Here is a 13,015-nt window from a genome sequence, read left to right on the forward strand (position 1 = left end):
TTCGGCTTGGGCTTTGGAAAGGAAGAAGAAAATGAAAAGTGATTTGCTTATAGACTGGAGGGCCACATGGCCTAGGGCTACGCCCGTGTACTAATGAGGGTGAGCCCGTGTGTTTCAAATTTTGCAATTTTAGGTTGTGATTGATTATTCTCCCACGCCCGTGTGTCTTGGGCGTATGTGGTACACGACCATATCGCACGGCTGTGCCTAGCTTTGTTCGCTTCTCCCATGCCCGTGTGTTATGGTAGCACGCCCGTGTATTGTTATCCATGGCTTAACGGCACAGGCATGTCTCACGCCCGTTTAGAAAAAATAGAATCGAGCCTTGTCCCTGGCACACCTGTGGGTTTTCATTCCTACGCCCGTGTTCTCCTATCAAGTTCACCCACGACTATGTCGCACGGTCGTGGGGATTTATCGCACCCCGTGTTTTGGGGAAATCATTTACCCTGGTTTCACACGGCCGTATCGAACGTCGTGTTACCCTCCGTGTTGGAAACACGGCCTTAAGCACAGTCGTGGTACCGGCAGTATAGTGCTGGGAACCTGTGCTTCAAATACTCTGTTAGTGACCTAAATGTTTAAAACTTGAATTTAAAATAATTTAAAAAGGTTAGTACTCAGGTTGCCTCCCGAGAAGCGCTTATTTATAGTCTAAGCTCGACTTACCTCTCTGTTGAATGATCATGGTGGTTCGAGGAGTTCATACTCCTCATTCCTATTGTCAATTTTAAAATAAGGTTTTAAACGGGTGTTGTTTACCTTAAAACTGTCGAATTTGGGATGACTCACCTCAACCGTACTGAATGGGAAAATACTGAGTACTGTAAGAGAGATTTCCTTATTTGGTGTGGTAGTGACAATGTGAGGATCAACGACATCTAGTAAGACTATATCGCCAACCTTAAGTTGATTAGGAGAGGTATCAGGCTTTTTTTTGCATAGTTTCGGTTTATCATGTGTCCTCGGTTTGTGTTCTCACCATTCGTCTAGCTCCTCTATCCGTAGTCTTCATTCTTCATGGACGCCTTTGTTCTCTTCGTGATAGTAGAGCACTGCCTCTGTTGTCTTGGTTCGAAGAAGTTCCTGCAAGGACGATTGAATATTAGTTTTATCATCGACAGTTTTTATAGCATTATCTTGAGTCTTAGAGGTTTTTACTGAGTCGCGTGCTTGGAGTGTTACTGCATCGTCACCTGCACGAAGTGTTAGCTCTCCTGTGCCTACATTAATAATGGTTCTGGCAGTTGCTAAAAATGGTAATCCTAAAATTAAAGGTACCTCGTTATCCTCATCCATATCTAAGACAACAAAGTCTACTGGGTAAATAAATTTATCAATTTTAACGAGAACGTCTTCAATAATACCCTTAGGAAATCTAACTATTTTGTCAGCCAATTGTATGCTCATCCTAGTCTGTTTGGGTTTACTGAGACCTAGTCGTTTAAACATTTTATATGGCATAACATTTATACTTTCCCCTAAATAGCTAAAGCATTATTCACAGATAGACTACCAATTAGCAAGGAATTGTAAAACTCCCTGGATCTTTCAATTTGTTAGGTAGCTCATTCTTTAGAATAGCTGAGCAGACTGCATTGAGTTCCACATGTGATGTAGTGTCTAATTTCCTTTTATTGCTTAGAAGTTCCTTTAAGAATTTTGTTGAGTTGGGCATCTGGGAAAGAACTTCAATAAAGGGTAAGTTAATATGTAATTTCTTTAAGAGTTTGACAAACTTACCGAATTGTTCTTCTATTCTGTCTTTCGTCATTGCTTCAGGATATGGCACACGAGGTTCATGAGTTGTACTTACCTGTTTGGGATCATTATTGTTTACCTCTTCTCGTCTTTTGTTTATTGCATTGTCTTACTGTATTTCTGGCTCAGGTGCAATGAATCCTTCCTTATCTTGAGTGCTAATTGCATTGAGGTGTTCCCTCGGATTAGGTTCAGTATTATTTGGTAGGCTACCTTGTGGTCGTTTGGAGATTAGTTTGGATAGCTAGCCTATCTGAGTTTTGAGTCCTTGGATAGATGCTTGTTGATTCCTAAGTGTTGTCTCGGTATTTTAAAAATGAGTTTCTGACACTGAGATGAATTTAGAAAGCATCTCTTCAAGGTTTGGTTTTTTTCTCCTGTTGATAAGGTGGCTGTTGAAAACCCTGAGGATTTTGTGGCTTTTGATTTCCTTGACCACCCTAGGAGAAATTTGGGTGGTTCCTCCAACCTGCGTTATAAGTATTACTGTATGGGTTATTTTGAGATCTAAAGTTATTATTACCCATATAGTTGACTTGTTCCTCTTCAGTTGTAGGATGGAAGGATTGGTATTCTGTATGTACACCTCCTCTGCTTGAGTCACACCTCATTACTAGATGTACCTACGTAGAACCAAGAAAACTATCAATCTTTTTATTGAGAGGTTCTACCTGATTAGAGAACATGGTGACTAAATCGATGTTATATACGCCGGCTGTTTTCGTTGGCTTTGTCCTCATAACTTGCCACTAATAGTTGTTCAGTGACATCTCCTCTATGAATTCATAGGCATCTTTCGGTGTTTTATTGTTAATGGTTCTGCTAGCAGCTGCGTCAATTGTTTGTCTTGTCGAGGGGTTCACACCATTGTAGAACGTTTGAACTTGCAGCCAAAGCGGTAACCCATGGTGAGGGAACCTTCTCAGTAAGTCCTTGTATCTCTCCCATGCATCGTAATGTATTTCTAAATCCATCTACACAAAAGAAGAGATATCATTACGCAATTTAGCCATTTTAGCCAGCGGAAAATATTTTAGTAAAAACTTCTTAGTCATTTGTTCTCAAGTAGTGATAGAACCTCATGGTAACGAGTTCAACCACTGTTTAGCTTTGTTTCTCAGTGAAAAGGGAAATAACTGAAGACAAATGGAATCATTAGAAATGCCATTGATTTTAAATGTATCTCAAAATTCAAGAAAATTCGCCAAATGCGTGTTGGGATCCTCATCCTGCAAACCATCAAACTGAACAAACTGCTGTATCATCTGAATTGTGTTAGGTTTTAGTTCGAAATTATTCGCAGCAATAGCAGGTCTAACTATACTAGACTCAGTTCCTATTAAAGAAGGTTTAGCATAGTTATACATAGTACTTGGAGCGAGATTTTGATTAGCTACAATTGCAGGAGGCAGCTGATCGCCTGGGTTTTCGGCCATCTCTTCGGTTGGGGTTTGAGTATCGTCTTCTCACTCGTTCTCCATGTAGCGTAAACTACGCCTTATTTCTCTTTGATTTTTTCGAATCGTACGATCGATTTCTTCGTCAAAGAGTAATGGTCCTGACGGGTTTTTTCTAGTCATAAACTATAAAAAAACCTGCCAAGAGAGAAAATTAAATTAATAAATAATAAAATAAAATTGCAAGAAAAATAAATGGCTAAAGTAATAAAAATTTAGTGTTCCTAATATTTCAGCTCCTCGGCAACGACGCCAAAAACTTGATCATGTGATTCGTAACAAGTAATAAATATTTATAATGAAGATCAAACCTAGACTAACTATTATCACGACGAAAAGGCAAGCACACCTATCGAACAATAGTATAGTAATGGCAAGACCGGGATATCGTACCTAAGGGAACCAAAAGTACTAGTAATAACTATCTTTTTATTATCTAGCCTAAGAACAAAAGGGGTTTGTTTTAATTAACTAATTATTTAAACTAGAACGCATAGAGAAAAGAATTGGGGAATTACTTTTGGGAAAATCGATTGACTTGAGACAATACCTAAGGAAAAATCCACCTAGACTTTACTTGTTATTCTGGCTCCGAATCAAACGATTTATTCATTCAACTTGTTCTGTAGAGATCCCTAAGTTATGTTATTATCCCTATTCAAGACTAATAACATCTAATCTCTAGATTGAATAACAGAGACTTTTCTAATTAACACTCTAGGGTTGCATTAACTCGATCTATGGATCCCCTTATTAGGTTTCACCCTAATCCAGCAAAATCTTGTCACCCTATTTCTAGGCGCTCAATCAACTCCGCTTAATTATGGAAAATGTACTCTTAGACAGGGTCTATTCCTCCTCTGAATAAGAGCGTGTCTTGAATCAGTATCCTGGGATATCAGAACAAGAATTAAGAACACATAATTAAGAACAAGTTAAATATTTATCATACGATTCAGAAAATAATAACATGATTCGTCTTAGTTTTCATTCCCCTTAGGTATTTAGGGGATTTAGTTCATAACTAAATAAGAAAACATCTTAGAAGAATAAAGAATACAAAACATAAAGAAAACCCAAAACTCCTGGAGGGGAATTGAGGAGAGATTTTCAGTCTTGATTATGAATCCGGCTTCTGAGATGGATCAATAGGCTTCCTTGGGGTAATTCCTTACCCCTCTTCTCCGTCTCCTCTTTTCTCCTCGTCTAGTGCCTATTTATAGGCTTTGGAATGCCTAGAAACCCTCCAAAGTGGCCTTTTCCAAATTGGACTTAACTTGGGCTCAGCAGGGACACGCCCGTGTGCCACGGTCGTGTGACTTGATTGGCAGGCCGTGTTCGATCCGTTAAATTGCACACGGCCGTGTGGGTCAATGGCCAGGCCGTGTGAATCGTGAAAGCCTTGGTCGACACCCTCAAAAGACACGGGCGTGTGAGCTGCCCGTGTGGCAAGGCTTAGGCCGTGTCATCTTCTCGATTTGGTCCGTTTTGTCCCTTTTTGGCTCGTTTTTGGGTCCTTTTGACTCTTGGTGCTCTCCTGAGTACAAAACATGAAATTAAAGCATTAGGAGTATCGAATTCACCAATTCTAATAAGAAATCATCTATAAAATGCATTAAGCATGTGGTAAAAATATGTATAATTTACGGTTTATCAGCAACCAAGTGGAGACCGCATTGAAGAGATATGGAGTTAATCATAGAATGGCTACTACTTATCATCCGCAAACCAATGGATAAGCCAAAGTTTCGAATCGACAAATTAAGAACATTCTTGAGAAAATTGTAAACCCTTCGAGGAATATTGGTCTTTTTGAATGGATGGTGCTTTATAGGCATTGAAGACAGCATACAAAACTCCATTAGGGATGTCGTTGTATCAATTGGTTTTTGGGAAAGTATGTCACTTGCCAGTCGAACTAGAACACAAAGCAATGTAGGCAATTAACCAAGTGAACATGGACTATGAAGCGACTGGAAAGAAAATACTGTTGGATATCACTGAACTAGAGAAGATTAGGAGAAATGCTTATGAAAACGTTGTAATTTACAAGGAAAAGACCAAACGATGGCATGACAAGATTATTTTGCAGCACAATTTATCGCTAGTCAATAGTTTTTATTATTCAATTCTCGACTCAAATTGCACCCAAGTAAATTGTGTTCACGTCGGTTTGGTCCTTTTGAAGTTGTCACCGTATTTCCTCATGGTGCAGTCATAATTCGAGATTTATGTGATGGACACTATTTCAAAGTAAATGGACAGAGGCTGAAACACTACTTTGGCTACAATAATCAAAAGCAGGCAAAGACCCATTAAATTGGTCAAAAAGTTTTAATTTTAATTACTACTCCAAAATTTTAGTTTGTTTTATTTATGTTTTGTTAAAGTTTGTTTTCCTTCCTTTTACAGAATAATTAGGTACCATTGTCAACACATTGAAATCTTGTTGTCAATGCATTCCATATGTCTATACTACCATTTATAGCTCATCAGAATTCAGAGAAATTCTAATTCCATCATTGGATCAAAACTTACTCAGCCATTTGATCCTTCTGAGCAGGCACAATTTCTATTGGACACAACTATTCCCGCCAGAGCTCTATCTCTCCACAAAACAACACGCCTCTCCATCTTCCTCTTTTGCCCACTATAAATCCTCTCCAACTGTACCGATTATAATGCATCAAGCAATCATTTTTATTTTTTTCTCTTCTAAAAATCATATATTTTTACCTTTAAACTGTTCTCCCTCAACAAAAGGTGGCCGAAACAAGAGGCTCGGTCAAGAAAGCCACCAAAACTGCTGAGGAACATGTATCCTTTGCTACCACAGTCCGTGAATCGAAATCCCTCGGGCCAGTCCAGGCAAAGGAACCAATAGTTTTTTGAATAAATCAAAAAAGGAACGATTTCCCAACAACATATTGAAATGCAAATTTTATCCCAAGCAAGGCATTTCTTTTTCTCCACAACAAGATTTAGGTAAACAAGTCTCCAAAACCATCTCGAAGTTAAAGTGGGAAACTTTTTACATCCATCCCAAAAGCTACTCTCCTTCTCTGGTACGTGAGTTTTATGCCAATCTCTACGATTATGAGTTAGAGTTCATTTTTTTCGAGAAGGTTTAATATCATGTGACGTTGCAACATTCAACAAGCTGTACAACACCAAGGTCAATGTCGTCGAACACTTTAAGTTCATGGATGAAATCACATATGAAAAATGAGACCTATTGGTATGAGAATTCTGTGTCAAGGGAGCAGTTTGGACAGTTCCCATCAAAAGAAGTATACGATGCACCATGGCTTCTTTACGCTGCAAGGTAAAATTTGGTTTCATTTTGTAAACTGCGGGCTAAAACCCTCCACTCACACCACCACAGTCACCCTCGATAGAATGTATCTGATACGTTCTATAGTCAAGAGCTGAAAAATTGATATGGGCACAATATTTCACCAAGAAATAGCTGACTACGCTACAAGGCAGACTGGGATGTTAGTTTTACCATCACTGGTGATGTTATTGTGCTAGTAAAGAGGAATCATGCCCCGTGCTAGTGAGGAAATCTAGGAAAATAAGGGCCCAACCAATGAAGCCTCTGTAGAACGAATGACTCGAGGTAAGGACATGCTGATACTGAAAGAGACGGAGACCAGCATGATAAGAAAGGGTAAAGCCAAAGCCGACAACAAAAGAACTAACCTAAATGCAGAGACATCCTTATAGCACAAACTGAAGGATATCAAAAAATGGTAAATTCCATCAACAACAAGCAGATCAGGCTTATCTATATAATTCAAAATATGGAGAAATCCCAGAATTTGTTTTATGCTTATACCAGAGCCTGGAACAGCTCTATTGTAGCCACATTAAGCCAACTGAGCCCATCCCCACTACCAGAATTCCCTGTGTTTCCACCAATCATTCGCAATTATGACCCCTCTTCCTCGGATGACGACTTAGAAGACCGAGATAGACCGATGGCATCTACACCCATTATGCAGGTCTCTAATATTGAGAAAGAAGAGGAATCCAGGGACATTGTAGAATGCTTACAAAAGATTGATAGCTTGTTTGAGAATGGTATTTTTGCTGATCAAAAGGACATTGTTGTTTAGAAGGAAGTTGCTACTGCAGAAGAGGAAGTTGTTACTGAAGAAGAAGAAGTTACTGAAAATGAGAAAGAAAAAGAAAAAGAAGATTCTGTTGAGAAGACTATCACCGCGCTTGAGTCTGTGGGAGAAAATGTTGATAATTTGAAGCGAATTGAAGCGAGACTTGAGGACGTTACTAAGGTAACCAGTGAGGAGCAATGCAATTCATGGGCAATAAAGGTCTACACTGGACCACTCCAAGTGCTTTCCTACACAGACAGCAGCTGATGACGTCGAGGCTGAGCCGGGAACTGAGGAGCAATCTGAAGACTACACAAAGCCCAAAGAAAAGAAAAGGAAGAGCCCCAAGGATAAAAAATAAAAGAAGGAAGAGAAGAAAAGAAGGAGAAAGAAACATCATGCAGCCACATCGACGGCTGGGGATAACTGAGTTAGTTTATTTTAAGCCTTAGTTATAGTATTCATTGATTGCATGTACCTGTAGGTTTTATTTTGATAAGTATACATTTTTTTTTTACATTTTCATGTTAGTGCATTGGAGACAATGCAAATTTTAAGTTTGGGGGAATGCAAATAGGGCTTGGAAATGCACCCGCATTTCAAATTTTTTATGAAGCATGCAAGGTTTAATTAATGAAAAGTGTTCAAAAATTTTTGTTACATTCGATGCCTAATTCTTGAATCATGAAAATTATCAATGAATGAGTTGGATAAATTTGACAGAAGGTTGTATCTTCAATTCTTTAATGAATGGATTAGGTTGTATTAGTAATGGATGATTGGCATCATACCTTAAATCTTGAATGAATTTGCTTTTTACAATTGCTTATATATGTACATATAGTTATAAATGAGAGACACTCCAACGTGAGTGTAGTATAGAGTGTTAAAAAGGGAACACTCCAATACAAGCATTAGAAAAATCAATCTAGCCAAAGGTTGTCGCTACATGAGTGTGTTGGCGCAATTACATACTCCCTGGGGGTTTGTTGCAACCCCTTCGTCACTTCTCAGGAGCAAGGGTACAGTAATGCAACGATATCCCTTATTCTAAAAAAAATATGTATATATATATATATATATACACTTAGTATTGTACAATAAATTTTGTAATGGTAGATAAAACTTAAGGTTTAAAGCATGATGATAGCATTGATGAAGTTGCAACCTTATTCATTCATGCTTATGAATTTTCAATGTAATTTTCTTTCATCTGAATGTGACTCATCCATTGGAAATTTAGAGGGTTCAAGTTGCTAGAATGATCATTTGCATTGCTAGTTTCTGTTCTACTTGAGGACAAGTAAAAACTTAGCTTGGGGGTGTGATAGCACTAGAAAGAACATAGGTTTCCCCTTCACTTATTGGTTAAATTGTTCCCATTTAGTTATCCTTAGCATACATTTTAACATTTTTAGTTTAGTAAATTCCATTTTTTAACTCAGTGAATCCTAGCCTATTTTATCCTTAATTTTGCTATCTTATTGCATTAATGCCACTACATGAGTTAATCCCAGATTGCATCTAGAATTGCCACTGCACCTGATAGTTGTCTATAATGCCATTGCATGAGTTAATTCTAGATTGCGTCCAGACTTGTTGTCGCACCTGACTGTTGTCCGAATATTAACCAAAACTACATGAGTTTTCTAGTCTAGTATAACCAACCTGTACGTACAAGGACAAAATAATTTTGGGGAAAGGACACCTGTACTGTGGAGGATGACATAAAAAGGTGGACGTGAGAAGAAAAAAAAGGTATTTTGAGCCTTTCTCTCCATCATCATCTTCATTATCCGACCTTAAAGCTTGCGGCCATGGCAGCTTAAGCCTCTCACGGGTGAGCCAACGTGAAAACCAGATGCAGACTAGCTCCTGACGAGGATAGCTAAGTACGCGACAAGAAAGAATAGAGAGATTCAGTCGAGTTGTCTAAGGATAATATTCTCCATTCGATTCTTTTTTATTTCTTTCAAAATGTTGGTGATTACTCTCTGATTTCTGATTGTATGCAAGTACTAATGATTTCTTGGTGAAATGTTAATCGTATTTAATCTTGCTTTTATTTTTTAGTCTTTGGGTTTGAATGTTTTTTAACACGAAAGTGTTATTGCAGTCACTGACACTAGAAAGTGCAGTGACAGTTTGAGCCAACAAACATTTCAATGGAAGTTGAGTGAGTATTAGAGGAATTTAGTCCAGTTACTCTTAATAATGCTATATTTTCTTCATCAAAAGGTGAGGTTAATATGCATGTTTAAGTCTCACATTAAATAGAAAAGTAACACTGGGTAAGATATAAATTGAATTTTATTGCATCGACAATCACCTATACTTTTATACCTAGTGAGCACTTAGTATTTTGCTGAAGATTCGTGTTTGGGATCCCAATTGTCATCATCATATTTTATTTTATTATTTTCTAGTTATTGCATTGACAATTATCCTCATAACTTATCTCGTTTATTTCTAGTTATTGCACCAACATTAATAGACAAAAGACACCCATCCCTATAGTATTGATATTGGACAGACTCACATCTGTCTACTATACTTGCATCAACAGTGTATTCTTGCACATTATTGCTATGACTTAACAGCCAATCACACATCAATACCGCTAAAACTCCTAGGCCCTATTTTGGGGTGTTACAATTCTCCCCCTCTAAAAAGAATTTCATCCTGAAATTACCTGAACGAAACAAATAAGGATTTTGTTGCCTCATTGTCTCTTCAGCTTCCCAAGTAGCCTATTTAGTCTTGTGGTTGCGCCACCTAACCTTAACCAATGGAACTATTTTATTATGCAAGACCTTCTTACAAGCTAAAATCTCTACTGGTTCCTCTTTATAGGTAAGATCATCTCGACTTTCAACTTCCCCAACTGGCACAATATGTGACGAGTCTGAACGACACTTCCACAACATCGACACATGAAAAACATCGTGAATTCGCTCAAGTTTTGGCGGTAAATTGAGATGATAAGCTACTAAACCAACCCTCTCAACAAACTCATAAGGTCCAATATATCTTGGACTTAACTTACCTTTCCTACCAAACCTTAAAACTTTCTTCCAAGGTGACAATTTCAAGAACACCTTATCACCAACTTGAAACTCAATGTCTCTTTGCTCCAAATTCGCGTAAGATTTCTGCCTATCAGACGTTGATTTTAAATGATCACAAATCAGCTTCACCTTCTCTTCATTTTTCCAAACTAAATTTGGTCCAACAACTCACCTTTCATCTAATTTTGTCCAACACAAAGGAGTTCTACGCTTACTTCCATACAATGCCTCAAAAGGAGCCATACGATTACTTGCTTGAAAACTATTATTGTAAGCAAGTTCTGCCAACGACAAATATCATTCCCAACTACCACTGAACTCGATCACATAGCTTCACAACATATCTTCCAAAACTTGTATTACCCTTTCAGATTGACCATCTATTTAAGGATGATAGGTCGTACTAAAACTAAGCTTTAATCCCAAAGCTTCTTACAAACTCTTCCAAAACCTTAATGTAAACTGTGAATCTCGATTAGAAATAATCAAAACTAGAACTCCATGGAGACGAACAATCTCAACAATATGCAACTCCATTAACTTCTACAAAGAATAGTTGGTACGCCTAGTGTAACACCCCTTACCCGTACCTGAGGCCGGGATAAGGTACGAGGCGTTACCGGACAAACATACAAACACTAAACTAAAATACGGGCCATAAAATTTCATTCATATTTCAAAACGTTCATGTCCCAAAGTCGTGTTCCATACACGGCTGAGACACATGGTCGTGTCTCTGCCTGTGTGGAATATACCTAGGCTATTTTCCAAGCTTTGGTCAACCTTAATCTCTTACACACTTATACAAAATCAAAAGCATATAACATGGTATTCATTTAATGATTAAATATTCTCAATTAAAATAGCATTTGTATGTCATCATACATGTGTCTCTCATACTCATTTTACCTTGTTTATTATAGTACCACTTATACATTTATACCAAGATTATTATCTTACCAAATATCTTCGGTTTAATCATCAAGCATTCATATTTAAAACTAGATCATATCTTTATAAAATATCACAATTCAGATGTGCAAAATAACATGTTTTCCTGAAACATTTCAATTCAACTCCATACCCAACAAGCATTACATTGAGACTAGTCATATATATATATATATATATATATATATATATACATGTCATGATACATATCATTCTCTTTCTATTTTCTTATAAACACATATCATTTATTTCATTATATCAATATTTCATATACTATAGTTTCCATGTATTCCACATATATTTATTTTCCTCCTCCTCCTCTCCATTCCACATTCTTAATGTATATAGCATTCTTGTAAGTACGATTTCACAATTTACTAATAAATGCTCACATCAAACTGTCCACACGAGTCATAGTCACTTACTTATTTATAATTCGAGCTACAGATATCCAAATTAAGATCCGTAAATTTCCCCTGAAACTAGACTCACATATCTTTCCACCATAAAATTTTTATAATTTTTTGTTTAGCCAATTAGCACAGTTTATTCATTAAAATTTCCACTATTTCACTTTCTGACAATTCTGACCTCTCTTCACTAAAAATTAACTATCTCACAGTACAGAACTCGGATAATGTTCTTGTTGATTTATCTTGAAAATAGACTCATCAGGGATTTTAAAAATATAAGTTTAAGCCTCTAATTATCTTTATCCGAATTTTTGTGAATCAGAATAGGGTATCACGTAATCATTCTGCACTAGTCTCACAAAAACATAAATATCTGAAAATATAGAACTCCTTTTCTTGCTCTGTTTCTTTTATATGAAGATAGACTCATTAAGCTTTAATTTATATCTCATTCAGTCTCTGATTCAATTTCTACTATTTTTGGTGATTTTTCAAAATCATGTCACTTCTACTGTCCAAAACAGTTTTATTGCTAATTCACTCTTTCACACTTTCTTTGTATTAACCTCATTTTAACATACATATCACAAATCATTTTCACAACATTTCACACATCACAAGTATAGGCCCATGATCACAAGGTCACCATAAAATCATCCTCATGTATAACTTACTTGTTTATAACCTTACCACATCCTGGTCACTTAATGAACACATCATTCACATAACCAAGTCCCTGCACTTATTCATCACAAAACTCACAAAGCAATACATAGAGAGTCTCCCGTTGAACTCTTCGGATCAATCCTCGATACTTGGTGGTTTCAGCACATAGCTCCACCCATCATATAGTTCGGCTCTCTTGTACACATGGTGAACACTCAGTACCACCCATGTGACCTAGCCAATTTATCTCGTAGCTCTCTTGTCTACATGGTGTCCTTCTGTAACACCCCGAAATCGTGGCCGTCACCGGGATCGAACACGAGGTGTAATCTGGCTTAATTCATCACTTATACAGCTCAAACAATTTATTTTAAAACTCCCAGACAAACTGTCAATCTGCATTATAGTCACTTAAAAATTCGTATCTTGAGTTCTGAAACTCGAAATTTAATTCTGCAAATTTTTCCTGAAACTAGACTCATATATCTATCTACTAAAATTTTTTCACAATTTTTGATCCGTCCAATTAGTACAGTTTATTAGTTAAAGTCTCCCCTATTTCAGGGTTCGACTACTCTAAC

At 37.2% G+C, this 13,015-nt stretch overlaps 1 non-coding gene across 1 annotated transcript; it reads left to right on the plus strand.

Annotated features, from left to right (window-relative positions):
- Positions 1–2,661: 2,661 nt before the first annotated feature.
- LOC128289941 (small nucleolar RNA R71) lies at positions 2,662–2,768 on the plus strand. The gene has a single exon (XR_008279581.1). It is a non-coding gene; the product is annotated as a small nucleolar RNA R71 (small nucleolar RNA).
- Positions 2,769–13,015: the final 10,247 nt, after the last annotated feature.

This window comes from Gossypium arboreum, chromosome 2, assembly GCF_025698485.1.
Source record: "Gossypium arboreum isolate Shixiya-1 chromosome 2, ASM2569848v2, whole genome shotgun sequence".
Lineage (NCBI taxonomy): Eukaryota > Viridiplantae > Streptophyta > Magnoliopsida > Malvales > Malvaceae > Gossypium > Gossypium arboreum.